General features: G+C 58.0%; 1 pseudogene; it reads left to right on the forward strand.

Moving 5' to 3' along the window:
* Positions 1 to 191: 191 nt before the first annotated feature.
* LOC119102867 (ral guanine nucleotide dissociation stimulator-like 1) lies at positions 192 to 24,975 on the forward strand (annotated as a pseudogene).

Raw genomic sequence — 24,975 nt, forward strand, 5'->3', positions numbered from 1 at the left:
GGGATGTCTGGGACGCCGCCATGTGGTGACCTGGGATGTCCGGGAGGTCGCCGTGTGGTGACCTTGGATATGCGGGACGCCGCCGTGTGGTGACCTTAGATGTCCGGGACGCCGCCGTGTGGTGACCTGCGATGTCCGGGACGCCGCCATGTGGTGACCTGGAATGTGTGGGGCTCCGCCGTATGATGACCTGGAATGCTTCTGGTCTTTCAGCAGCAGTCGTGGCGCCTGTGGGGCGACGAGAAGAGCGACGACGCCGTCTGCTCCGTCTACCTCAAGAAGGTGCGCTACCATCACCCGGGCCGCACGGCAGCCGACAGTGTAAGTACTCGGCCGAGCGTCGGCTCCCTCGCCGGCTGACCGGCCAGCGTTCACGGGGCGTGACCTCCGACTCTTGCCCACTGACCGCCGGGCGTGGCCCGCAGCGAACCCTGGCCCGGCCCATGCCTAGAGCATTGAGCCTGTTGTGGTCGAGACTCCCCGGGTGCTTATGACGACCATTTTCCCCAAGAGGGTCCTCCTGCAAGGCTCTGTGATGGCATGTGTTGTTTTTTGTTTAATATTGATGGCCGAATTCTTGCGATAAGCTCCACTCATGGTGCGTCTTCCCCGTCCCTTTATTCATGTTTCCCTTCAATTGTTCATGTTTATCAAAGGATTTCATTTTCATGTCCCGCCGACGGGTCCCTTCAGACCCCGCCACAGCGGCAGCGTGCTTTCGACGCTGAGCCGGGCGGGTCTCGGCCCTGTCTCGGGACGGTGTCTCGGAGCACGGCCCGTCTGCGCCGCAGTCGGCCGCCGAGCCGCGTTGTGACAGAGCGCCGCCGGCGCTTCTCGTGCTCGGGGATAATGCATTCCCGCGCCGTCACAACAAGCGCCGCTCGGCGCGGCCTTAGAGGCCGCTTTCGTCAGCGGCACCGGTTTCTGGGGCACGGATCGTGCAGCCGGGCCGGGCATTGTTAACAGAGGAGAATGGGGCGTGCCGCCGGACGGCCGCGCTGTTGAGTCATCTCCGGTACGCCCCACGCACCCCGCCGCCGCCGCCGCCGTCGCAGGGCGGCAGAGATGGAGACGCGGGGACGGGTCTGCGGCTAGGTACGCCGGGGTAGGATGTTTGTGCTGGAAGCCGCCGCGGAGTTCGCATTAAAGTCAAACATGCGCTTTGTGTGGATCAGCCGGATGGCGTGGCGGTGCAGAGCTCGCTCGCTCTCGCTCGTTTCTGCAAAGCCGGGTACGTTCGAGGCGATGGGCTGGTCATGCAGATAGCGTAGGTCGGAAAACCACGGCGCACCGCAGACCAGGTCCAAAATCGCAGCGAACGCCCTAGACGTACGTACAACGTGCAGAGAATGCATTTTCAGGAAATGTTTGTCCTGAAGTCCGTGCTTCGGCGTTGTGTCGAACTTTGGCACCGCTTCCTATTCAAGGCTGTGCTGATTGTATGTACACAGTATGCGCGCGCTAATGCAGCTTGTGAGTGCGTCGCAGCAGTATTGGAACGAGCGTGGAGAGCACGGAGGAGAAGGCGAAACATACCGCCCTACATCCTGTTACATAAGCGGGTTGAGTTTTTGGCGCGCCCTGCCCACCACTGAGCATCACCCACCTCCGTCGGCTGTAGCCTCGTGTGCATGCATACAGTATGTTTGCGACTAATTTTGAATTTACTAGACAGTGCCGTGTGAAAATTTGAGCTGGTCCCCATCCCGTAAGACAGTGGTACATACACCCTGGGCAAAATGACTTAATGGCGACGCGTCTCTACTTCGCCACATGACTGACGCCTGCGTTGGCTTCAGCGCCCGCCACGGCCGTAACCCTGAGCCCGCCTCTGCGCCGGCAGGACTCGGATGATGAGATCTCGCACCTGGAGTGGGAGACGGTGCGCGTGCGGCTCATCAAGGCCGGCACCCTGCAGCGCCTGGTGGCCTCGCTGGGCTCGCACTCGGGCGAGCTGGACGCCACCTACATCACCATCTTCCTCGCCACCTACCGCAGCTTTACCAGTGCGAGGGCCGTGGTCGATCTCATCATTGAGCGGTGAGTGCGCGCAGCCGGCCGCGGCGGGCCGCGACGGCCGCTGCGCTCCGTCGGCCGCGCTGCAGGCGGCGTCGCCTCCGACGGCGCCACCTCTGACGCAGCGAGTGTATGTTCGGCGCGGTTTCTCAGCGAATTTCGTGCTGACGGGGGAAAGCGCCAGCTGAAAGTCACGGCTTTTTTCCTTAAACTCTGGTAGGAAATCGGGCATCCAGGCGACGAGAGTGCGTGCACTGGGTGCCTGAAGCCAGACATGCGCTGCTGAACGCGTCACGGAACAGCGGGGTTCGCGGGTTGTGAGGTTCTCTCGAGTGACGTCACTGAGATTTCCAATGGTTGTGAATCGGTGAATTGGTCCGATGGGCTCCAGATGTATTCGAATAGGACCAGTGGGTGCAACAGGTTTGTGGAATGACGTCACAGGGATTTCCAGAGGTTATCAAGTCCATCATCTTAACCATCTTAGTGTAGATTATGCCTTATGTAGGTACATTTGCGTGTGAATAACACGCCGCTACAAGCTGCACTCTCCGGACAAGTGAAGTGTATGATCGTGTCTTTGACCAAAATTCCCGACGTGGTCAATTTACCGGCTGTTTTTTCCGGCAAGTGAATACAGCGCTTTTCCCATCGCGTGCGTCTGATTAGGGAAGAGAGCTCGTTCCAAACGCCTCAATTAGGGCCTGGCTTTTCGTTCGTCGGCCTTCTGAAGACCGTTACTGTCCGCGTGCAGCTTGGCCGTTTGTCGCCGCCTCCGTAGCTGCCCGAATGCCGGCCCTGTGGGAGCTTGCAGCCACCGAAAGATCTTATCCTCGTTGTCGATAGCGCACGCCTCGCGGTAAACGTGAACGATCAGGCCCCGGCGTGACCCTCCTCTGACCTTGGACGGTGTCCTGACGTGTCGTGCAGTTCGTACGTGCCGTGATCCCGCCATCGTGACGTGCGCATCAATTGGAACTCTGCGATCGGTGCGTGTCGTAGCCCTCCGCCCCTGTACTGTGCATTGCTGTGACCGGCATGCCGCGTTACCCAATGACCTTGGACTGGGCCAACCTCTGCCTGACTCATTCGATGCTTCGCCACCGCTGGTCGTGTGCAGTCGACCGACCGCGCCTGGCTCGCCGTGGCGCAGTAACGAGGTCCCAGTATCCCGGTGCACACGACTTCACCTGAATTGCTTTGTGAATCGGGAACCGAGCTCAGCGTCCCGGCTGGCAGAGTTCCTGGCAAAGTCGACACGGCAGGCTTTAGCGGCAGCTGGGCCCGACCGGTTGGCTGCTTAAGAGTTGCGCCACAACTCTGTCCGCAAAATGCACGGATTCCATGGGCCACCCTGAAATGGTACAGATTCCAGTGCGGAGAGGGAGGGGGGGGGGGGGGGGGGGGGGAGTCGCTTCTGCAGCTGCTGTACGTAACGCCTGTCGGGGCACTGCGGGACCGACCACCCACCGTGTCCCTTACATGGCGCTGTATCAGTCCCGCGCGGCCGTGTGGTGCCCCTCCACCCGCCGCTCCTCAAATGTTGGGGCCTCGTGCCAGGCCGGCCCCAGCACCCCGTCCCTTCGTCGGAGGGCGTGACGGAGCGGGAGCTGAGCGGCCAGCTGTGGTCGTGGTCCTGTCCCTTCGTCGGAGGGAATGATAAGAGCGCGAGCTGGGCGACCAGCGGCGCAGGACGGCCGGCCGCGGCGCTGTCCCTCCGTCAGAGCGCGTGATAGGAGCGCGAGCTGGGCGACCAGCGGTGCAGGACGGCCGGCCGCGGCGCTGTCCCTCCGTCAGAGCGCGTGATAGGAGCGCGAGCTGGGCGACCAGCGGTGCAGGACGGCCGGCCGCGGCCCTGTCCCTCCGCCGGAGTGCGTGATAGGAGCGCGACCAGCGGGGCAGGACGGCCGGCCGCGGCCCTGTTCCTCCGCCGGAGCGCATGATAGGAGCGCGAGCTTGGCGACCAGCGGCGCAGGACGGCCGGCCGCGGCCCTGTCCCTCCGTCGGAGTGCGTGATAGGAGCGTGAGCTGGGCGGCCAGAGGCGGCCGTGAGCGTTTCCGGGTCTGCTATCGACGGCCCGAGTGGTGGGCGGGGACTGCGGCGGGGGCTGCGGCGTGGACACAGGCACAGAGGCGAGTTGGAGTGCGCACAGCGCCGCGTACGCAAATAACATCAAATAAGCGGTTCTGGCTAATAGCGGTGTGCTCAATCTCGTGCTGTGGTAACTACGGTGTTTTGAAGCCTTATTATGCTTATGTTATTTTTCTCTTATCATATAATTGCGCCACGTTCTGTTTCCTACTGGGGCCGGCCAGCCGCTTAGTGGAGTGGGCCAGCGTAGCACGAGGCAGCAGCGATAGCGCAGTTGTAAGGCATTGTGTGGTACGAAAAAGATGCTTCCAATATTACACCTATCTAGGCCTCCATAGACGGAGTTGCTGCTAACTTCAAAACACGCTTGGGTGATGGTCTCGGCACGCACTCGAAAACTCCAATTGGTGTGGATTTGGGGCTAAAGCCCCAGAAAGCCACAAGTCATTTAGAACGAATAAAAAGCTCATTTCCGGCTGTGCGCCGGCACTGATGGGCGTCAGGCCCGCCGCTCCAAGTGGGTCGGTCGCGTGGCCGCCGGCTCTCTACGCATCGGTGTCGACCGCTGCCCGGGGCGCGCGGCCTTGACGTAGCTTCATAAAGCGGCACGATGAACTTACGCACATCTAGATTATATCTTATAACTCGATTTTTATGTTGCCGATGAATAGGACGCGTCGGTTGGACCGTTTTTGCATTGGTCTTTGAGCCCATATGACGCAGTGTGTAGATGCGCGCTTTCATTTTATGAAACAAGGCCATGGTCTGGCTTCGCCAGCGTCAGCTGTGCTATGCTGAGAGAGTCTCAGGATCGGCACTGTCGCCAAAGGGTGGTCACAAATCCTGGTAAGTGTTCTGACGGGGTTATGCATGGTGAGGGTCAAAACATGGGGTCCAGGTCCTTGCCAGAGCGGCACTTCCGAATTCCGTGGACGGGCCCGAATCCGAGCAACCGTATAGGCGTCCGATGTCTCCGGCCCTCATACCCGACACGCCCGCTCTGAACGCTGCGTGCCGCCGAGCATACCAGTCCTCGCGGTGAGAGGAGCGAGCTCGGGGACAGCGCGGCCGGCCGTGTTGGGGACGGGACAGGCGTCGGCCGGGAGGAGCCGGGCATGCCAGTCCTCGCGATGGGAGGAGCGAGCTCGGGGACAGCGCGGCCGGCCGTGTTGGGGACGGGACAGGCGTCGGCCGGGAGGAGCCGGGCATGCCAGTCCTCGCGATGGGAGGAGCGAGCTCGGGGACAGCGCGGCCGGCCGTGTTGGGGACGGGACAGGCATCGGCCGGGAGGAGCCGGGCGCAGCCGACCCGGCGAGGTCCGCCTGTCCCGCCGACCTTGGACGGCGGACGGGCCGTCCTCCCGGAAGCCGGCGCCGCTCCTCGTCCCGGCGACAGGGCCCGGTGTCAGCGGTCCCGACGGGAGACGGCGCCGCGCTGGGCTCGCCGCCGCTTCCGGGCCCGGCCGGAGGACACGGTTGGGGCACCGGCTCGTGGCGATCGCCCGGCGCAAGCGGACTGGTCGCCAGCTCTCTGCCGGAAGTGGCCGGGATGATGACCTCTCTCGTGCGCTGAGCTCACGAGCTGGTGTAAACAGGTCTCGTGTTCCGACTTCCGCTCAGAGATGAGTCAAAGTGGCCTCGTGATCTGGGACTCGGCGACGGTTTCCGCTCAGCGGTCGCTGTCATGGGACTGGTATTTCGGCTCCTCGCCCAGAGCTGAGTTATGGTTCTAATAAGACACGCTCCCTGTCTTCTCCCTAATCTTGAGTTGCAGCCAGATGTTAATCAGAACTCTGTGCCTGCTCTCCTCTCATCATGTTCGTGAAGAACGCACAAAATCTCCGCCATCCCCCACCCAGTACGCACCTGCTCGACGTGCGTGCTGCGATCGGCACCTCACCAGTCAGCCCCGCCCTTGGCCGCCACGCGCATGCGTCAGGTGTGCTGTGGGCGGCCACATACACTTCAGCACGCATCGGTCATGCCCCTCCGAGTCGTGCCGTCCGGCCACCCTTCCCTCGGCCTCAGGCCCGCGCTGTGAGGCGTGCCCCAGCGGTCTGCTGAGCTCGACCTGGGGTCACCTGGGTCACCCGCCCGCCGTGTTGTCGGCTGAGCCGGGATGCCGCGGGAGCGGGCCCGCCGCCCGCTCCCTTCCGCGTGAAGGGCCGCGGGATGGTCGCTTGCGTCACCGGTGACGCAAGAGGCGGCCGCGCCGCCGTCGGGCCCCGGGCCACGGAACCTGCGAGTTCATGTGACGTCATGACGGGTGAGCCCCGACGGGTCGTGGCTGGCCAGGAAATGTATGCGCTGTTTTGAAACTGCGAGCGCCACTCGGCAGGCAGGCGTCGGGTCTCATCGTCCGCGAGTGTGGCCATTAGGCACCCCGGGAGACGCAACAGCCCTGGGAGATGGTGATTAGGGAAATTGGGCCACGAAGCGTGGAAATGGGCCACGTTGTGAGCAGCTCTAACGAGGCACAGCCAAGCTACAGCAGCGGTGTAAGAGCCGAGTTGACGCGGATGTTTGCCTTCTCGCACGTGACGTCCGTGCCCGTGTGTGCGCGATACTGCGCCGAATAGCCTTATTCGGGCCAGTGCTCGGCACTATGCGGGGCCGCAGTGCCGGTGACCGCGGTTCCCTGCCCGCGCCGGTTTGTGGTGAGAGGCGGTGCTTGAACGAGGAGGCAGGGGGAAGGAACAGGCTTGCTGTTCGGTTCCCCGCGGTCCCCGTCCTTCCTGCCAGGGTGAGAGGTAGGCGACGCCATATAGCCTCAGCAGCTGAGCGCGTCCTAGAGACCCAATGACGCACACACACACACACGAACAGGCTTCCTGGAGAAGCGACACGATGGCAGGGCTGGGAGGATCAGGGTGGAGTGGATGCGTGAATGCACACGTCGCTGCTACAGACAGGAGCTTCGCACGTATTCAAACATAGTCGATTGATACCCCCTTTCCTTTGCAGCACGTTGCGAGATGGTACACTCCTGAGTCGTGATTTTTAGGATTTAGCCCGAACCCTTTTGATTGGATGGATTTGTAAGATCTGCGCTCACTGCAAGCAGTGTTCGTCGCTGCGCGTGCCCTGACTGTCCTGACCCATAAGCTCACGTGATGACGTGGAAGTTCGCGGCGATGCAACGAATGTTCTTGGTTTTGTCACTTGAGCTTGACAAAACTTATCGGGCGTTTGATGTATTCGTGATATTCCTGGCTTTTATCGTCCGGTGAATTAAAGACGGTGGTTTACGACGAAATGCGTTTCATTCATTGAAAATCCGCATGAAAATGTTGGCACGCAGCGAGTGTAGTTTCTTGGCAAAATAGCATATTCTCCAAGTACTTCATTATCCAAGGCTCTGAAATGCAGGGTACCCGGAGCCGGTTCGCTGTGATGAGACCGATGCCTCTGCTCTGCTGAATCCGTGTTGTGCAGACTTTCGTGATTTTGCAGACCGGTTTTCCGTCGAAAACAGGATAAAGTGAGGCCTGTCAAATCGTGCCAATCGGCGAGGCCTGCAAACTGATCCCTCATTCCAAGACTGATAACAGGGATTTGGCCTGCCTTAAAAAACGTTTTACTTTATATGCGCAGAAAGTGGTACCATCTCCTCTTGATTAATGCAATACCTCCGCTTTGTCAGACGTTCGCTCTGTTAGTTTGCAACATTTCTGCGAAATGCGGGCCGTATCTCCGTGGTGCCATAATCGTGAGAGTACTTCCATCTATGGAACCATGGTGCCACAGTGTGTAGAAGCCAGTGGCATGATTTTGCATGCTTTTGAGCAGCCTGGCCCCGGTGGTTGTAGATTTTAGCATTAGAGCAATGGCGGTGTATGGAAAGAATGACCGAAGATGCGCGAAATTACTTTCCTAGTCCCAGCCATTCTTGAAAAGGTGCGCCCCTGGTCAAGGGGACAGCACCGGAGTGCCAGTATTTCCATATGTCCGTGTTCGCCAGCATTTTAAACCCATGCGGCCGGATGGGGTCAAGGGAGCTAACAGAATTATTTTAAACCACACGTTTGTCTTCGTTCTGCAAGGCAAATTTACAACTTTGTTGCATGCGCCTTCACCGTATGGACATAATGACATCGCACGTTATAAGCAATGCCCACCCGATCAACCCCATCACATGTAGGCTTAGCCCGCTAAGGCGGTAGGTTTAGCCCACTAAGGTGGCAGGTTTAGCCCGCTAAGGCGGCAGGTTTAGCCCGCTAAGGTGGCAGGTTTGTTGTGAAAACCGGACAGTGGCGTGCCGCGTCTGGTAGTGGAATCCATTCATTACATGTCGTCTGTAACCTAAGTCAAGCTGTGAAAACATATCTGTAGTGGCCGGTTTCTCCTGTGTTTGCACAACAAATTGACTGATAGTTTGTGTTACGCATTCGGATTCCGGAAGCCTGCTCCACAGGCGTCATGGCTTTCTGTCTCAGGTTTCTCCGTCGATCACCTAGCTGTTGTCTGTATTTCACGGGAGGATTGAGACGCAACGCAGGTATCACTGCAGGAATAATTATTCTGCCTGTGTTCTCCGTCTAGTGTGTTAGTATATTCACTGCCAGTGTGTCGATGTGCAAGCATGGGCTCATGCTAACCACGCCAGACGAGGACCGTAGTCCGAACAACTATTCCATGCGTGAGACCATGGATTTGTCTCGTGCCGTCAGCTAACCTGTTCATGAGCACCGGGCGGCTCTATATCGGATGGCCCGGGAGATATGTGTGCAGCCATGGGTGGACCGTAACCTGTTAGGGAAAACCAGCATGGTACCGTCGGCCACGCCCACCCCAGCAGTCCGGCTGCGAGCCGCGCTGCCCCGACTTCCTGTAGCCGCCAAGGTTAGCTGGCGCCCCCGCCGCCACATTCCAGTCGGCGTGTGCCCCGCCCGCTCCGGCCGCCCTGGCCGCGGCCGCTGGAGCCGGGCCCCGCGAGAAAGGCGGCCGGAGCCGGACACGGCGGCGGCCTGTTTCACTTTCTAGCGGCGGCGCGGCCGCTCTCCGGGCGAGAGACGGGCCGGCCGGCGGCGGCGGCGGCGGCGGCGGTGGGCGGCGGCGGCGCGCGACCCTGAGACGCCGCGCGGCCGGCCCGTGAAAGGGCGCCGCCTCGGCCGGGCCGGCCGCCCGCGGCCACGGCCGCCGACCCCGGCCTCTCGCCCGGCTGAGCCGGCCCGGAGGCTGCAGCGGCGGCACCATCGTGACGCCGGTGACGCCGGCTGGCAGGGCCGGCGCCGGGCGTGGGCGGGCTGCGGTGCTCGCGAAGCGTCCCGCCGCGTGGGCGACTTCAATACTGAATGGAGGATTCCTTCGGTCATCGGCTGGAAACTGCCCGAGTCTGGGTATTGTGTGGCTCGCATCAGAGGTTATGTCAGGTTAGAAGCTGTTTGTTTCAGCTTGCCCTGTATCGAGTTTGTTCCTACAGTAAGCGTTGTGTAATCGCGAAGGCTAACAGGAAAGTGGCGATGTTACCACGCACCGTGGCGACCTGTTCCCGCGCTGGGCAAGCGCTTGAGATTTTGGAGGACGATTAATGGAGCTCGAGGTCTGCGTTCCCGGAGTGGCCGTCAGAGTTCCGGGTCGTAGGCCTTCCGGGGCGGCCCTCGTGTGGCGGCGGAGCCTCCGCAAGCAGTCGTCGCCCTGTTCCAATGTGTGCGCTGGGACAGCGACGAAGCGTTAGCCGTACAAATGGTCGGCACTCGTCTCCCAATTACTGTGAGGACACGAGGCCGGCCGGGTCACCGCGAGGCTGTGTTCCTATCGAGGCACGAAGTCGCTGGGGTGGATTAAATCAGAGCGCAGCGTTGTTGTCTCCCAGTCAGCCGTCTGCCGTTGACTGCCATCGCTACAGTCCGCCTGTCAGCCGTCAGCCGTCAGGGCTGTAGCACAGAAACTGCACTGTATGGTTAAATGAATTACACCGTAGTCTCAGACCGCCACATCGCCGGGGTCGTGCGGGTCGTCGCCTGGTGGCCTCACGTCACCCGCAGGGATGGGAGAATGGCCGCGGTGTCATCGCCAGCCTCGGGGTTCTCAAACGTCTCTCCCCGGGTCAAGGATGGCGGCCAGAGCTCCTCAAATCCTGTTACAGGTTTTTGGTTGGAGCGTACCCGATTGTTTCGGGTCTCGGGTGGAGCTTACCAGACCGTTTCATATTGGGCTATTGGTCGGTACTTGCCAGACGCTGTTGAGTTGGTTGTCGGCAGTTTACCGATCGGTCTGAAGAACGGTTGTCGTTCAGAGCTTATGGATCGGGCCTCGGGTCAGCTGTCAGCTGAGCTCACCAAACTGTCTCGCGTGGACTGTCGTCGGAACCCACCAAACAGTCTCAGGTTGGACCGTCGGCCAGCGCACACCGAACGACGGCCCAGGTCACGACCAGCTGGCGTGATCACGTCACAGGTCACGGCCAGCTGGCCGTGATCACGTCACAGGTCACGGCCAGCTGGTGTGATCACGTCACAGGTCACGGCCAACTGGCTGATCACGTCACAGGTCACGGCCAACTGGCGTGATCACGTCACAGGTCACGGCCAGCTGGTGTGATCACGTCACAGGTCACGGCCAACTGGCGTGATCACGTCACAGGTCACGGCCAGCTGGCGTGATCACGTCACAGGTCACGGCCAGCTGGCGTGATCACGTCACAGGTCACGGCCCCAGCTGGCGTGATCACGTCACAGGTCACGGCCAGCTGGCGTGATCACGTCACAGGTCACGGCCAGCTGGCGTGATCACGTCCCAGGTCACGGCCAGCTGGCGTGATCACGTCACAGGTCACGGCCAGCTGGCGTGATCACGTCACAGGTCACGGCCAGCTGGCGTGATCACGTCACAGGTCACGGCCAGCTGGCGTGATCACGTCACAGGTCACGGCCAGCTGGCGTGATCACGTCACAGGTCACGGCCAGCTGGCGTGATCACGTCACAGGTCACGGCCAGCTGGCGTGATCACGTCACAGGTCACGGCCAGCTGGCGTGATCACGTCACAGGTCACGGCCAGCTGGCGTGATCACGTCACAGGTCACGGCCAGCTGGCGTGATCACGTCACAGGTCACGGCCAGCTGGCGTGATCACGTCACAGGTCACGGCCAGCTGGCGTGATCACGTCACAGGTCACGGCCAGCTGGCGTGATCACGTCACAGGTCACGGCCAGCTGGCGTGATCACGTCACAGGTCACGGCCAGCTGGCGTGATCACGTCCCAGGTCACGGCCAGCTGGCGTGATCACGTCACAGGTCACGGCCAGCTGGCGTGATCACGTCACAGGTCACGGCCAACTGGCGTGATCACGTCACAGGTCACGGCCAACTGGCGTGATCACGTCACAGGTCACGGCCAGCTGGCGTGATCACGTCACAGGTCACGGCCAGCTGGCGTGATCACGTCACAGGTCACGGCCAGCTGGCGTGATCACGTCACAGGTCACGGCCAACTGGCGTGATCACGTCACAGGTCACGGCCAGCTGGCGTGATCACGTCACAGGTCACGGCCAGCTGGCGTGATCACGTCACAGGTCACGGCCAGCTGGCGTGATCACGTCACAGGTCACGGCCAGCTGGTGTGATCACGTCACAGGTCACGGCCAGCTGGCGTGATCACGTCACAGGTCACGGCCAGCTGGCGTGATCACGTCACAGGTCACGGCCAGCTGGTGTGATCACGTCACAGGTCACGGCCAACTGTCGGCGACACGGCTGGCTAGAGACGCTGTCCACTGACCCGGTGAACGGCATACAGATGCTAATGAGATGCCACTGATTGCAGGTACCGAAACCTCAGCGAGGAGGAGACGGACGAACCGAATCCGGAGGAGCACAAAAAGTAGGTCGCCGCCGCACGCTTCGTGGGTCGAGACCCGAGGGTCGCAACCACCGCGCGTGGCTGCTCACTGAAAGCGTATCCGACGCCTGCTTCTGCTGTGTTGGTGTATCTAATGGCATGGTCGGAATCGGCGCTCCACTCACGCAGGCCTTCGGACGAGTTCAGATCTACCCTTCCATGCCGTGAGACAGTTTCTAGCGACGTGCGGTCCGCCGAAATCTGCAGTTTTGTTCACGGCTAGGGCAACTGTTGATACGATTGTCAGCGCCTGCCGTTTGGGGTTTTGCGAGATTGTTTGCTTCGTACTATCGTCGCTGAACCCCTTATTCGGCCGGTATTGATATCACCAATCAGGTGATGGTTGTGGCTTAAGAGTGAGTGCGTCGGCAACGAGGCCATTTTGCATGCTACTTGGTGTCTGAATAGTCTCATTGACGACTGCTGTCTATGAAACATTTGCTCAAGTGGCCGACCGCAGGCACACCTTGATATGTGCATGCCTACACCTCTTCGGTGAGAACGCAAATCTGAATGGCATCGGGATATTTGGGCGTGGCTGTCTTATTTGCCTATTTGGGTATGTTCTCATGAAATCAGCACTAGGCACGATTTCAAGAACACGTCGATTCCGTGACTTCTCACCAAACGTAGTGGGGTGTGCGTCATACCAAGTGTGCTGGTTTCACCACTGCGCCGAACAGGTACCGATATCACCACTGCAGCACTCCCGTGCAGACAAGGGCGTTTTCAGTGGTTGTCTTCATACTATTTGCACCGCGGCCTATGGGTCCAGTGGTAGGTCCATTGATGCAAAGTCGCAATGCGCAGAGCATGTGTAATGAGTTTAGGATATACGATCCAGACGGCAGGATATTGCACTGGCCGCTGTAATGGAGTGTTCCACACTTATATGGGGTTTTGAGCTGAAGAAGCCATCTTGAAGACCTTTCGGTACTGTTAACAGCCCTGTCCTTCCTAAGGCCCAGTGCCCACCGGTGTCTGAGCTCCGTACCCGCGAAAATGTGCGGACTATTTTGGGAGGCTATCTCAAGGTCGCCGAGGCACCTTTGACGCCAGAGTGTCATTTAAATTGTGTCATTTCATTAGCCATGCGGCGATCAAGCCCAGAAAGAGATAATTGTCGATCCGTTTATATCTGACGCTCGTGAGCACGATTTCCAGATATAACGGCCGTCAATTGGTGCTCAATCGGTGTTGTGCAAGGTATGATGATGTAATCAAACGATGGCGTATTGAGGTGCGTATTTACTGAACAGAGAAATTGTTTTGCATAGAGCAGTTTTTTGTTAAAACGTAAACAAATAGTTGTGAGCATATCTCTTTTTTAACTGAAAAATAAACAGATAGTTATAAGTGAGCTTATATCACAATGTTTCATGCTTGCTTCAATATCTTTCAATGTGGAACATTGCTTTCAAACGCCACCCGAATTATCAGCTTTACCCTAGCATGCGTGTCATGCCGCGTCACTAGATAAAATTGCGCCGCGTTTTAGAAATACCAAGAAAAGACTGCACGCGCAGCATCCACATGACTCATCGCATCCAGAGCCTCACATGACCGAGGAGGGAGGCATGAGTCGACTTTTATCTGGTGTTGCTAGCGAATGCAGTGTGCCCTGACTCATATCCGGTCATCAAAAACAATAAAAAGTACACGAAGCGCTGTAATTTGCAATCAAAATTTCAAACACAAGAGTGCACTGTATTGGAGTGAACTACCGACAACCAGTTTTGCAGCGATGCAACGCTGTTGCCTTGCACCCCGCTGTTACGCGATTATGCACGGCTGTGACGGCCCGTGACGTAGCCCGCGAGTGGGAAGGCACGCCTGTCCCGACCCCATAAGCGGGCACGACTAACGCCGCGCTCTGCTCGCCGCGCCAGGTCGCTGCGGCTGGCGATCATGGTGTGGCTGGACTCATACCCGGCTGACTTCCGGGACCACCCGGACTACCCCCTGATGCACCGCATCCTGGAGTTCTGCCGCGCTCTGCGACCAGAGACGTCGGAGCTCGAGCTCAAGGTCAAACACAAGCTCGAGAAGTTTGAGAAGGAGGAGGAGATTAAAGGTAATCGCCGCGGCCCTATGCACGGGACGAGGTGGAGATTTTGTTTGTTTGAGGCCCGGACGGTATTCCCGATGCTGGACATGGGTCAGAAAGAGATGGCTTGTCTTTCAGCTGCAGTGTTCAGCGTGAAAACCTCCTGCGTCGGGTCGCGTCACATTCACGTATTGTGTCGCCGTCGGCAATACATCGCATCTCTTGTGACCTCGGGAGTGTTGCACCAGACCCTGTGACCGCGAGTGACCCGTGCTGTGTCGTTTGTCCGTGTTCGCCGCCTGTCAGCACCCCACGTGACCGACGGCGCTGGCTGACCGGCAGCGTCGCCGATGCTGCAACGGATCCTCTCGACGGAGGAGGTGCGCTGTCTCAGTCCAGTGCAGTCGGAAGTGCCGCCGCTCACCTTCCAGGAGATCTCCGAGAAGCGGTTCGCTGAGCAACTGACCAGGATGGACGCGGTGGGTTCTGCGGTGGGCCCAGGGGCGCGCCGCAGCCGTCTGACGGCCGGTCCGCCGCCGGTGGTCGTCGCTGATGGTTCGGCTGGGGGCGACACGTGCAAGAAGTCTAGCTGGGGTTGACACGCACAAGAAGTGGAGGACCGTGGGTCAGAGGGAGGTTTTGCCTCTCACATGTGGCGGATGTAAGCTATGCTGGCTGAGCTGTTCCTGTTCCAGCCCCAAAACAAGGGTGTCTTATGAGGACCATTTGCATTTCGAGCGTCGTCTCGGCGGTGTTCTGGGTAGAACTGGCGTTTTGTTACAGGCTTTATCACGCATTCTGCAATAGGTGCATGACAGCCGTGCCCGGCAAGAGCTTTCTCGTCCTCGATCATTCCAATGCGCCATAACTGTTATCTGGGACTATTGTGGCGCATCGTTTTGTAAAAGATTTTTTTTAAATTGTAGAAATCAACGCGCCACAGTACTGCCAGAGGAAAGGAATGTCGCGTGAATGAGCAGAGGTTTCGGTCCCACGATTTTGTCTCGTGCCCCGACACATCTGTGGTTATGCCACCGCTGTCCCTCGTCATGTCCTCGTCCTCCCTCTGCGGCAAGTGGTCAGCATTGGCTGCCGCGCCGACCCAGCATGATGACCGGCACCCTGTCCGCCGCAGGACCTGTTCCAGAAGGTGATCCCGCACCAGTGTCTCGGCTCCATCTGGTCCAAGCGGAAGGGCGTGGACGCTTCCTCGGTGGCCGCCACCGTCGACCAGTTCAACGCCGTCTCGTTCTGCGTCATCTCCACCATGCTGATGGACACGACGTTGCGGCACAGTCAGCGCGCCAAGCTGCTCGCCAGGTGGATCGACATCGCTCAGGTGCGCGCGCTGCGACAACGGTTGCTCTTCGTGGAGTGCTGGGAAGGAAAGTGCAAGGAAATTATGCGGGTTTTGTGGTGATTACGGATACCCAGGGCAGTCAGGACGGTGAAAGGGCAGGGTGCGAAGGGGGTGTTTTTTGAAAGGTAGTTGGTTGGCGTGTAATACTTTGTGTTCTGATTTCCTTAACGCATTTGCCATTCCTGACAGTCATTCAGGGTTCCCACAAATGCCCTGTTTTGGATCAATATGTCACACTGACGTAATCAATGTTCTCCATTAGCGTGCGTGTGAATTGGGTGGAGGTCAATTTTACCCACTTCCTCCCGGCAGGTTTTCCATAAATAGTTATGAATGGCGCGGGGTAGCTGCGCCGATATTTGTGCAGCTGTAGGCAGTTCAATAACCGATCCCTGGATATTCAAAATTACATATGCCTCATAAAGTTGCCGACCCATGTCAGGTCAAAGTCAGGACATGGCTGTCAGCGTAGGCAAGTCCAACAGGCTTGTTCAATATGCCGGGACAACAGACTGTTCGGCAAATTCATACAACTTAGGGATGATGTCGTAGTCAGCCAGACTATTGAAATGAGGATTAAGACAAATTGCATTAATCTTAGGTCAAGTATGAATTTCAGGTCAAGGTCAAAACCACACCGCTTTGTTGCTGGAAAATTTGCTATGTGGAGTAATTTGTCATGCTCATTTAAATTATTAAATCACAACATTGTCAGATTTCTTATTTTGACTTCATGAAGGTCAGAAGAGGTCACTTAATCTGTTATATATAACCGCCCTAATACTGGAAAATTTGCTTTATGGAGTAGTTTTTCATGCTCATTTGAATTATTGAATCGCAATGCTGTCAGATTTCTTATTTTGACTTCATGAAGCTCAGGAGAGGTCACTGACCTATAACGACCTTAATAACCGTTTGCTTTGAGGAGCATACCGTTAAGATTAGTATGTGGGCGGCGATTGTAACATAAAATGTCAAAATAATCCCGAAGGTTTGCGTTTTTTAATCGTTCAAAAGTTGAATGTTACCCTTGACCTGATATGGCCGTCTGTAGCATTTTGTTTGACAGCAATCTGTATGCTGACCTTCTTTGATCTCACTTAACCAGTAGGTCATACCCATGGAGCTCAAAATTTTATACAAGTGAGTTGACATGGAGCTTCACCTACTCTGTTAATTGGGTGCCTAGCCTTCTTCCTTTGTTGAGACTGAGGGGTCTAATTGACTCCCCCCCCCCCCCAACCCGGGCACATCGCACTCAACCGGCCACCGGATCGCCAGTTAAAGAACGCCGCGTCCTTCGGCGACTCACTTCGTGCAGAATAGGTGCAAGGAATTGTGAAGCCCGCCAGCGGGGAAAGCGATACAAAACTTTCAGTGATGATGATGGCGGGAACAGGTTTTGAATTGAAGCAATGCCTCGCACAGCCCTGATCGTCGCAAAACTGCCGTGAGCTGCTCTTTGTTCGTTAGTGTGCTGCTTAGCTGATCCCTGTGGCGCAACTGAGACAGGATTATGATGAATGGCTATCCGTAATATTCGGCCATCTTTCGTCTGCAGGAGTTGAGAATGCTGAAGAACTTCTCCTCGCTGAAAGCGATCATTTCTGGCCTGCAGTCCAACCCCGTGTATCGGCTGAAGCAGACCTGGATCGCGCTCCTCTAGGGACAAGGGTGAGAGGGCCAGCTCTCTTCAGGCAGCACAGCTGATCCTTTCAGCTCTTAATGGCTCCATTGTTATGTGTGCGTCTAACGGTAGCAAAAACTTGCATAATTGATGTCTTATTGGTTGGTTTATGATCTCACCAGCAACCTCATATCTGTAACCCGCGGTGGCTCAGATGCTGTAAGACTGCAGGACCTCGCTGGTGTTGAGGTCACTGGAGCGTGCTGTCTGACCCTCGGAAAGAGGTTGAAACCGTCTTCAGTTGCTGCCAGTCCCCTCCCCCTTTCCCCGCCTTCCCCCAACTCAAGGAGGGGAGCTCCGCACAGCTCTATGTGACCCCGTGAACCGTGACTCTCTCCCATGGTCCGTCCACTGGGATGACGTGATGTCCAGCAGATGTTGATAGACGGAATTATACACGCTCTCCCTGTGATCCAAACAATCTCTCTGATTCTATCCTGCCACTCCCCAGTTAGAGCTTCCACGCCCTCGTGCGCGGCTCCACGCCCCGCCCCTGACATCCCGTCTGTGGCCGTCGCAGTCTGAGCTGTTCGGACGAGCTATCGCGGATCTTCAGCGACGCCAACAACATGCTGAACCACGTGAGCTGGCTCATGAAGGAGGGCACGGGCCAAGCGAGCCGAGGAGGCGTTCGGCGAGAACGACAACACTTGCAGAAGTACCACAGCCGGAACGCGTGTAACCACACGGTGAGTGGAGGCCCGACGTCATTAGAACTACGGCATGAACGGCGAGGTGGTGATCATCGTTTGTGGCTCGAGGGTGACGTCCTGACGCCATAGAGCCCTCGGCATGAATGGCGAGGGCAGTGATCATCGTTTTGGCTCGAGGGTACGTTCTGATGTCATTAGAGTCACGGCATGAAGGGTGGGAGTGGGGGGGGGGGGGGGGTGATGATCGTCGCTTCGTCGGCTCGAGGGTGCGTCAAACTGCGTTGTCCAATATCGCTTCGCCCCGCAACGCAATCAATGCTGCGCCTTGCCATTCAATCGTTATAAAGCAGCAAACAGCAGACATATCCCCTGGCCAGGCAGCGAATGCTGCGCAGGTGCCATTGACGTCCATAAGTACCTGAACAGGGTAGTAATCGATATTCGACAAGCAGTGTGCGACTGTGACAATGCCGGCCTGTGCGGCGGCGACGGGTCATTGACCCCGGCGGCATGCCAACAGATGTTGTGCGCCGGCGTCTGGTGAGTTATGTGCGGCTGGTGCGGCGTGTGACAATCGTGTGCGCCACCTGTGCCGCCTCCAGTGAGTCACGGCACCATCCCCTACCTGGGCACCTTCCTCACCGACCTGATGTACATCCACGCCGGCATACCGGACTAACACGGCCGACGGGCTCATCAACTTCGACAAGCGGCGCAAGGAGTTCGAGATCCTGGCGCAGGTCAGTTCGAGGTCCTGGCGCAGGTCAGTCGGCTGCCGCCGCGTGCTGGGGTGGCGCGGCGCTGGCCGCGGGACTCCCAGGTAACGGGCGCGCGATTGGCTTTGGTGGCGTGGCCAGAAAAAACCGGCCACGAAGGCGAAGGCAGACAAACATGTGACGATGCTTGTGGTACCTCATCCGCACGCAGTGGCGGGTCTAGACGGGGGGAGGGGACATGCCCCTGGGGCGGAAGTGGCACAAAATATCATGTTTGGAGGCACTAAAGTCCTCATTTCGAGCTTACATAACCTTTATTTTCAAAAACTACCAAATTGGCCTCTAAAAATGCATTAGACTGAATCCGGCAGACCATTCCGGTGGAAGATATTTTACGGATAACAACATAAGAATCTGAAACAGAAAGGGCCGAAATTTGGGGACAACTTTGTGACGGGGAGAGGGGGGCAACCAAGTTCCAGGGTGCACCACCACGAAGCGTGACACCTCCCTTGAAGAATCCTGTACCACCCCTGTCCTCACGCCTCGGCCGATTCTGTTCATATTCGTAAACATGAACCTTGCACACCGGTCAATGAGGCTATGATGGTTGATAAGAACCTCCATTGCTTCGATCGGTTTGCCTTAGTTACACACACATACACACGCACACCCAGCGCCGCTACATCACCACCACGGAGCAGCCCTATTCGCCCTGCTTCCGCCAGCCGTCGACCGGGAGACCGTGCGGCCAACGGACCGCCGGACCGGCATCGATCGAAAACTGTGCACGCGTTCGTGCGTTCGCCCTCCGGTCCACTAGCGGCGCGAGAAGCGCTTGCGTGTGGCGCGGGGCGTCAGTCTGGGGACCCTTCCGCGCCACGTCACCGCCGGCGCACGGCTCGCCCGTTCGGCAGTGCCGATACCGTGCCTGTGCCGGGCGCAGCTCCCACGCAGCGCCGCCACATTGCGCCGACTACACCGGCATTTGATTCGCCGATCGGTGACGTCACAAACAGCTGATGTGGACTCAGCGACGTCGCCAAGGGCTGGGCGGCGCGCCACTGACGCCTCGCCGCCGGGCACCGGCAGATCAAGCTTGCTGCAGGGCGCCAGCAACGCGTACAGCATCGCCCGCGACCGGCCGTTCGAGCGCTGGTTCGACTCGGTGCTGGTGCTGGACGACAAGGAGGCGTTACGAGCTGAGCTACCAGATCGAGCCGTACGGCAGCACGTCCAGCGGCAGCGGCTCCAGTCGCGACAAGATCATGCGGAAGAAAGTCGCGTGAGTACCGGCTGGTGTGACCCGACCGTCACTAGTGCCAGGCGTGAGGCCAGCATGGCCCACCTGTAACATCTAATGTGCCTCAGCATGCGCTCACTTGGCACATGTGCACGAATGCGTATGAATTTGGTTATCCGGGTCAGCGCGCGGGTTGAGTGGGGTCTCCCGACTAGACACCAGACCACGCTTCACCCATCCGTAGGTGGCGTTTACCCCGGCCCGGGAGTTGTCAGGCCTGACCTCTGTCTCACTGCAGGACAATGTGGCTAATAGCCATAAAAACAAGGTGGGCGTGTGCCCACACCCCCACACGCGCGCGCGCACGCACCCACGCTCAAGTGCCATTTGTTGGCGTGCGCTTGCTTACGGGTAATGTTTTTCTGCTACTGACCTGTCTTGTGATCCACCGCCCGCGTAAATTACGGTCATGTTAATTGCAGTGAGGTAAAAAAACAAGTTCAGTGCAATTAGTCATCACCTGTCGACGCGCAGGCGGCGGGGCCTCTGAGCGTCGCGTGCTATCGTAAGATCAGCGCGCTGCCGCTCCGGCGGCCGGCGGCCTCATTGTTCGCAATTGTTTGGCTCGCCGGTAACGAGCAGCACCCGGCTCCCGGCAGAGCTCCGGCCGTAAGCCGTCCGGCGCAGGCCTCAAGAAAGATTCCGCGGTTCTCGGAGTGCCACGCAACAGTGTCGCGTCCGGCCGTGCCCTGTGCGTGGGTGCGCGCCTGTTGTGAGTGGGAGCGGCTCTGACGGCTCATCAGCGGCATTCAGTCGGTCCAATTCACTGTCGTTTTGCGCAATGCAACGCTTCAGTAGCTTTCATTTGAAGTTGTCTGATTCATTTTGTTCCTTGGTTGACATGGTCTATTTGGTTTTGGTACCTGCCGTTCGAATAGTCCTACGGCTTGTGCCTTTGCCACAAAGTTATTTTCTGCCCTACCCATTTAACCTATTCCACGATACTGTATTAGCATCCACTTCATCCCCTGGCCAACGTTCCGTGATGGGATGCATATGACTGAACACGTCGTGGGTGGAACGAGGATGAGTGGGGGGGGGGGGGGGGGGGGACGGAGTGCTGGCTAGCTCGTGTCAGCAGGTCGGTCACCTTGGCCAGAGGCTGGCGACCACACCCTGCCGTGTCCGATCGATACGATAACCCGTCGGACAGCCTCGAGTGCTGGCCCGGCCCGGGGCCGCGTTCCCCGTGGCCTGCTCTGATGCAGCAGATTACGGACGGGTTGGATGCAAGTGCAAGGCTGTAGCCAGGGTTTGTTGTGATAACGCCTGCGCTGCTTTCACAAAAGGAAGGTTAATTGCTTTTGAAATGAGGTTTATAGTTTCGCTGCAGGAAATCTGAGGGTGATTGGCTAAAATCTGCGGTCTAACCATTTCCAGCCAGCTATACCAACCCCAGTTTCAGGGTTTATTACTCTTCCCAGCGAACAGTTGTGAAAGCGCGTGCCAGTGATAGATCGACATACCAAGGACCAAGGGACCTGAGAAAATGCAAGGAAGGGCTGGAGGCCACTAAATGTGGTTCTAAGTGCCGCGGATAACACAAAGATTCACCTTCATTTCAATATGCAGCGACATCCTCGCGTATGAACGAAATGTTGCGTGATTTCGGCTAACCTACGATGGATCTAATGCATCCAGCTCAGTCTTTTGTATCAAATTGCGGCTTTTGTGGTGGCCGTTTTTCTAGTAACCCTGTTTACGTCCCATGCGCCATGCGTTTGATCCGCCACCTCCAACAACCCATCGGCGTTACTAATATCCCGCGATTGCTCCGTTTTCGTGATGTTAATGTTACATTATGTCTGACGCTATACCGGCTGTTTACACAAAGCGTGTGACCTTCGCGCAAAGTTGATGAGCACGCTGGATCAGCATCGATCGGAAGACCGATGCAACGTAGCTATGTAAACACGCGATAGAAACCTTCGGTTTGGTTAAGCTGGAGGGGAGGGGTAGAGCTATGTTGCCTAAGGCGAAATGCCTGCTTTGTGACTCGTCTATGGTAGGGATGTGTTGGTTATCGTGAATGCGTGCTTCAGCTCTTCAGTGCGCGTCTCTGAGCTTCTGCTACTTTCAGCAAATGGATAATAATTCTGCATTATCTGTGTTTATGAAGAAATTGATGGCCTTAAATTGAAGTACTGAAGATAAATGCTGAACTGGATGTTAGGTTTCGTATATGGTGCATAATTGGGTACCCCACTGCTGATAGCCGGCACTGAATTAGTACTGGCGGCACCGGAGCAACGCGTGGCTGATCGTACTGGAACTTAACCGGCATTCGAAAACGCACACCCGTGTTAAATGCCCTCGGGTTGAAAGTGACAGCTAAGCCCGATGGGAAGGTAGTGAGTACCTGGACTGAATGGAGAGAAACGAAGCCACGATGACGAAAGCTGGACAGAGGCAGTGACAGTGAGCGCGGTAACGTAGAATTTTAGCCGGGGGGCATCGTCCGGCGGAGGCGGTGGAGGGCGGAGTTGGCATTTGGGTGAGAGGGAAAGAGAAACGGGCCACTACACAGCGTCGAAGCGGGAAACAGACATGGAGCATGGGGCTTGGCGGGCATTTTGAACCCAAATGCAACAAGACGCCCTACAAGTAGGAAACCTTCCAGAAACAATCAGATACATCAAGATGCCCTACTCACCGAAGGCTTTATACTAACGGACTGATATTCCGAATCGTGCTGAATGCATCGAGAGCTGGTACCATCACCGATGTCAGTGAAATGTTGTCGGTTCCAGGCCAGTACTCATACATCTGGACTAGTGCCGGTGCCTGTGAGATCGTGCATTTCTACCGTCGGTGTTGCCCTCGTCGCTCCGATAACGGTTGCAACAAACTGTTATCGTGTTTGTCGCATGGGTGATATCTTAGTCACGCTAACAATGACAACCGCGTCGGATAAGATATGTCCGCCCTCTGTCGTTGCGATACGCTGTATCCGGCTTCTCGTGATTCACAGTGGAAAGCCAGGCGGTGCAACAAGCCTTTTTATGTGCCGTAGCTCGCCACTTTTCTGTGTTTTTTTTTAGCTATATGGAGCTTAATCGCAGGTGCTGCAGGTCATCTGTGACCACGTGCATTTACTTGCTGAGGCGTGGCCCCAGTGTTGAGGCCTCACCTTGCTGACCACGTCCGTCCACGGTCCGAAAAAGCGTGCTGAGCTCAGGCCTCCCTCCCACAGATTGGGTCACAAGAAGCACGACAGCCTGGCCAGCACGTCCAGCAGCTCGTCCAGCCAGTTCCTGGGCGAGATGGATAGCGTCAGCTCGCCGAACGAGAGCAGCGGCTCACTGGAGCGGCACGCCAGCGTGGTGAGTAGGCCCCTCCCGCGGTCGGGTCCCCCACTGTCCCGATGCGCCGGTGCCTGCAGCCGCCCGACAGCCGGCAAATTATTCGGCTCCAGCCATGTCGCCTGCGTGCCGCCGCGTCCCCCGGGCTCCAGCCATGTCGCCTCTGCTGCCGCCGCGTCCCCGGGCATCCAGCCACGTCGACCGCTGCCGCCGCGTCTCCCGGGCTCCAGCCACGTCGCCCGCTGCCGCCGCGTCTCCGGGCTCCAGCCACGTCGCCCGCTGCCGCCGCGTCCCCCGGGCTCCAGCCACGTCACCCGCTGCCGCCGCGTCCCCCGGGCTCCAGCTACGTCGCCCCGCTGCCGCCGCGCCCCCCGGACTCCAGCCACGTCACCCGCTGCCGCCGCGTCCCCCGGGCTCCAGCCACGTCACCCGCTGCCGCCGCGTCCCCCGGGCTCCAGCTACGTCGCCCGCTGCCCGCCGCGCCCCCCGGACTCCAGCCACGTCGCCCGCTGCCGCCGCGTCCCCCGGGCTCCAGCTACGTCGCCCGCCGCCGCCGCGCCCCCCGGGCTCGCAGGCCGGTCCAGTTTCGGATGTATCCGGTAGAGGGCGCCGGAAGCTGATGTCACTCTTGCTGCTCGATTAGTGCGCTGCCTCGGTCGGAACGGTTGCCATGAGGTTCCACGAGGACCAAGATTATTTGGATCACAGTTATTTCTGTTCATTATTTTCCACTCACATATTCTAGTTGTTTTTGCTGAGGTGTCAGCGTCCCTGTCTACGACCGAAAGCTGTGTTTCATGACCCGCCCTCTAATCACGCTGTCGGAAAGCCTGTCGGAGTGTGAGACGTGCGTGCCTGCTGCATCGCACCCCTGACCCGGCCTGCTCGGTCCCAGATGTCCACCAGCTCGAGCAGCTCTTCAGTGCCGTCCCTGGACGCCTCGGTGACGTCATCGGCCACCAACCAGTCGCAACAGAGCGCGCGGAAGCCGGCCGACTGGCAGCAGAAGGCGGACCCGGGCTCGCCGTACATCACGCCCCGACTTCTATATCATCCGCGTCACCATCCGCACGGCGGCGCACGAGACCGAGGGCATCAACCTCTACAAGTCCATCATGCTGAGCAACAGCGAGCGCACGCCGCAGGTCATCCGCAACGCCATGATCAAGCACGACATCGAGGGCAACACCGACGACTTCGTGCTGGCGCAGCTGCTACCCGATGGAGGTTAGTTCCGGCGGGTGGACAGGCTTATAATGCTTACGATGGACCGAGTACCTTAAAGTTGTGATGTGAAACAACGGAAGGTAGAAAATTCCATGATACTCCTGGCTGTGATTGGTGGCTGTGATTTCTGGTATTTTTGGTGCTGTTTTAGCATTGTTTGCATTCAGGTCTTTTGAAAAAAATGCAATAAAAATTATAAATGTGACGTGCTGAGGATTCGACTCACTGCTTGTTGAGTACAAAAGAGGTACCAAAAACCTGACTGTGGGTGATTTCGACTCAAGCTGTGGTAAGTTCGCGGCGCCAGATGGCCCATTATTAGACTTACAGCTGTCCGTCCCGTTTCAGAGAAAGTCGTTCCCGCGAACTGCAACGTCTACTATGCGATCAACACGGCCTATGACCTAAACTTCGTCCTGCGGCCTAAGAAGGACGCTGCCAGCGCCGAGTCGCAAAGAACTAAGGAGTCTAAATCAAAGAGGAAGCTTCTAATGCTTCACAAATAGTCGCCTAGGCCGCCCGGTGGGCCGCTTTTGATACTTATTTTCGTACTCCAGTGCAAAGCATCATCGACTGTAGATAGAGCTCATTCCATCATTGCGTGTTCGGCTCGCCCGTGAGCGGCGTTCCGTCAGCCGAGAGGCCACCAAAGACTCTGCCTGCGCCCGACCGCGGCGGCGGCGGCGGCGCGTCGGCCAGTCGCCGACCCGGCGGGCGCAGGGGCGACCAG

Source organism: Pollicipes pollicipes, unplaced genomic scaffold (genome assembly GCF_011947565.3).
Source record: "Pollicipes pollicipes isolate AB1234 unplaced genomic scaffold, Ppol_2.1 Scaffold_5724;HRSCAF=6776_pilon_pilon_pilon, whole genome shotgun sequence".
Lineage (NCBI taxonomy): Eukaryota > Metazoa > Arthropoda > Thecostraca > Pollicipedomorpha > Pollicipedidae > Pollicipes > Pollicipes pollicipes.